This window comes from Clupea harengus, chromosome 26, assembly GCF_900700415.2.
Source record: "Clupea harengus chromosome 26, Ch_v2.0.2, whole genome shotgun sequence".
In the NCBI taxonomy this organism is placed as follows: Eukaryota; Metazoa; Chordata; class Actinopteri; order Clupeiformes; family Clupeidae; genus Clupea; species Clupea harengus.
Window position 1 is genome coordinate 10,346,648 of NC_045177.1, and position 4,519 is coordinate 10,351,166.

The 4,519-nt window shown below is 43.2% G+C and overlaps 1 protein-coding gene across 1 annotated transcript in view; it reads left to right on the forward strand.

Moving 5' to 3' along the window:
- Positions 1–4,344: 4,344 nt before the first annotated feature.
- Positions 4,345–4,519, forward strand: part of LOC116219846 (phospholipid phosphatase-related protein type 5-like) — a 30,273-nt gene continuing 30,098 nt past the window's right edge. Inside the window, exon 1 of the mRNA XM_031563794.2 lies at positions 4,345–4,519. This exon is cut by the window's right edge and continues 443 nt beyond it. The gene's annotated coding sequence lies outside the window, so the exon portion shown is untranslated.

The window sequence follows — 4,519 nt, forward strand, 5'->3', positions numbered from 1 at the left end:
CTAGATTGCATAAGAATTCACCCTCTAGACAGTCCCCTTAATTTTATAAAACATTCTAATGTTTAAAACATACAAATTTTACAAGCCATTATATAAGCCTTTTTGTTTATGCGAGTCAATGCTTTAATGATTCATATTCAAACACTCACCTAATCAGCTCAAAAATAATATACAAATATTTAACTGAAAATACTATGATGCTCTTAGGGCCACCTGGCAACCTAAACCGTAACATTAGCCATACTGTGATGAATGACATGTAGAGACAGGGCCGTAGTTTTGATCCCCATGTCATCTCTGTCTTGCTGTGACTTTCTATTTGACTTTGACTCCATCTGCTCTTCTCTTGTCGAAGCTTATGCAGTCGCAGCAGCTCGAGGAGTTCAGTCCCACATTTGCATTGTAAAACAGACTCCACTGTCAACCAGCACTGTGGCACAGGCAGAAAAGGGCATCATTGTAAAATAGACTCCACTGTCAACCAGCTCAGTGGCACAGGCAGAAAAGGGCACCATTGTAAAACAGACTCCACTGTCAACCAGCACTGTGGCACAGGCAGAAAAGGGCATCATTGTAAAACAGACCCCGCTGTCAACCAGCGCAGTGGCACAGGCACCCTGGCCATGGAGGCATCCCACCCTTTACTCGTCTTAAGTCAGCCTCTCTTGTCTTCCATGTTAACTGTTGCGTGGTGACACTGACACCTGTAAATCATTACTTTGGAAATTCAGATAACAGCATCATCTTTAACAAATTAATGAAATGTAATCGCAAATGTGTTTCCATTTGTAGTTGAACGTGCATTTTCCAGGAAGATCACTGTTGTGGTGAAACATTATCTGACTAATAATGCTAAGCTATGCTAAGCTAATAGTGCTGTGGCACAAGTATGCTCTGTGCCAAATAACATGATAGTAGTGACACTGATAGGACATGTGTCACTGATGACGCACAGAGGTCACTAGCTCAGAGTTTGGTGAACATGATGAGTCATAATCATACCGACTCGCAGACGGGCTTAACCATCGGCAGTGGTATTAATTAGTGCTTTGATTTGAACTGGTTTACGGCAACCCACTGTTAATTTGGAGGCAGATCACTTGAGTGCAATAATTAGGTCGAAAAGAACAGTTTCCTCGGGACTGCAGTTGCTAATTACACATCCATATCATTCCAACATATGCGGTTCAAAAACAATGTTATCAACTCTGCCCTCATTTTGTATTCCGAGGCAGTCTTTAGAGACTATATGAAGCCAGTTTTTTTTGTTTTAATATGCTAATTTATAAAATGCAAACTAATTTGGTGGCAGTTTCAAGTGTACAGCAAGGTTAAAATGTGTCATTTCCTCTCGAAGTTGAGGCCTAACAGCCACAGGGGGGGGGGGGGGGGGGGGGGGGGGGAGAGAGCTCTTCAAGCTGTTGGATAAATTCACATAGTATCTGTCTGCTTGCAGAAGTTGGTTACCGCCAATCAGAGCAGCACTATGTCAGCCCCAGATAATAGGCTTGCTTTTTGTCTTGCAGGAGTGATTGTGTGTAACTGTAATGTTAAATGTGAACTTGAACTAGCTTCAACCCTCAGATCGAGAGCAGGGAATAATAAGTGAATACATTGTAACTATATTAGCTTCTTTAATGTACCTGCTAGTTGACAGTTCTTTAAAGATTAAATTAAATATACATTTTCCTGTATCAGATAGCAGAACAAATTCAATTGTATTTTCTAAGTAAGAGTTGGGTTCCAGAGATGGGGGTTCCAGTGTTCTAGCCCTCAGTCTCTTAGTCTACATCTCTGACCAGGTTCGTCAAGAATGGACGTGTCCTTGGACAGAACTGAGTTCTTTAAAAGGAGGGATGTGTCCTTGGACAGAACTCAGTTCCTTAAAAGGATGGATGTGTGCTTGGACAGAACTGAGTTCCTTAATAGTTGGCAATTGTCATGTTGGTCTGTATTCTATAAATTCTGTGATATGGCAGTCCACCATGGCAGAGCAAGCAATGAGATTTTGAATGTTGTTTTTGCACAATACTGGGCACATAACCTTCACCACAGAAGGCTTAGTACAAGCAGGTAATTAAAGAATCTTTTAGATGTATTGGCTATTGGCTACTGTATTTGAAGTCATTGAAGTCAATGGGTTCACTGGTGCGAAGGCTTTTATGGGAAGACCTATCCATCCTGAGGGGGAAAAGATTTATAAACTGTGCAACTAATGCGAATGTAATTTACTTGATAGAACTCTGCTGTTAAAACAAAAGCAAACATATTGTTGCCTTTACAGCCTAATTCCCGCACAGTAGTTGCCTCTGGTGAGCCGACGAACACAGTAAGACAGTAAGCAGCTAAATTATGGAGCCGACTCAAACAGGAAGAGCAAGCAGAAGATTAAAGGGTCTTCGCTTTCCCCTGACTGCGTCAAAAGGAGAATGCGTTGTTCCTTTGAAGTTCCCAGCACACAGAGGGTTCTCTCATTCGGGAACCACCTCCATTATGGTGGGTTTCTCTCGCTCCTTCGGGCGCCCGATTCCGTTTAAGACGCTGGCTGGGTGCCATCATTGGGTTTCTGGAAAGTTCTGTGGAAACTGGTGGTGATAACACTTGATCTATTGACATAAATATCACTAAGACTTTCTGTACTATTTTAAGCTATTTTCTCATGCCATCGTCTGGTTATATTCTTGAAAGACCAAAGTACCATGAAAAGCAATTCTATTGCTTATCTTGACTGTAGCTTTTACCCTGACATCAATTCAAAGAGAATTTATTGAAGAGACATTATTGCCACACTGTATTCTATACATCCCTTGCGATAGAACAGCTGAAGTTGAGGGGGGGGGGGGGGGGGGGGGAATTAACCCTTGAAACATGTAATCAACCCCCTAGCATTCAACACACACACACACACACACACACACACACACATGCACACACACTTGCACGCTCACACACACACACACACACACACACACACGCACACACACACACACTCACACAAACACACAAACAAACACACACACATACACACACACACACACACACACACACACACACACACACACACACACACACACACACACACACACACACACACATACACACACACACTCACACAAACACACCAACAAACACACACACATGCACACACACACACACACACACACACACACACACACACACACACACACACACACACACACACACACACACACATACACACACACACACACACACACACACACACACACACACACACACACACACACACACACACACATACACACACACACACACACACACACACACACACACACACATACACACACACACACACACACACACACATACAAAGACACAAATAGACATTTACTTCCTATGGTTCCCATTTCCTCTTTCCTTCTCCCAACAGCATCCTTAGATCATCCAAGCCCAGAGACAGGATCTGTGTGCCACACCATAATTACTCTGTGATTAGACTACATGGAAATGGATGCCCATTCACTGTATGTATTATACGTACACATGCTATGGATGCCCATTCACTGTATGTATTATACGTACACATGCTATGGATGCCCATTCACTGTATGTATTATACGTACACATGCTATGGATGCCCATTCACTGTATGTATTATACGTACACATGCTATGGATGCCCATTCACTGTATGTATTATACGTACACATGCTATGGATGCCTATTCACTGTATGTATTATACGTACACATGCTATGGATGCCCATTCACTGTATGTATTATACGTACACATGCTATGGATGCCCATTCACTGTATGTATTGTATGTACACATGCTATGGATGCCCATTCCTTTATGTGTATGTACACACGCTATGCTGTTCTAGTGATATCCTTTACATCCCATTTTTAGTTATCTGGCTTTGTTCACTTGGCCGATGTATACTGTTCAATTCATACCTGTCCTTGGCCTTCCAGTACTCTTTAGGCAGCTGATTTATTCAGCCTATTCCTACAGCTAGAACATATACAGTACATACACACACTCTCATACAGTGCAACCCACACACTCATTCATAGCAGGAGTGAGAGAGAGAGAAGCATAGAGAGACCCCTCTCCTCTCCTCTCCTCCCCTCTCCTCTCCTCTCCTCTCTCTTCCCCTCCCTTCCACGTCTTGGTTCTCTCCCCCACACTCGCACTCCCGCTGCATCTCTCACATCCTTGTCTTCCCTCCTCTCTCTCTCTCTCTCCTTCACTCATTATTTTCCCTTCCTTCTAATTTGGTGTTATTCGTACTTGTGTTCGTCTGTTTTTTTTTTTCCCCTCTCTCTCTCTCTCTCGCGCATTTGTGTTTGTGTTTGTGTTTGTGTTTGTGTGGAGGTTTTATTTTTGGTTATTCCTTCAGCTCTTGGAGATGTGCTCTGTGGCTGCGTGTGGATCCTAGCCGCTCTCTCTCTCTCTCCCCTCCATCTCTCTCTCCCTCTCTCTCTCTCCCCCCCTCTCTCTCTCCCCCTCCATCTCTCTCAAGCTTGCACTCTCAGC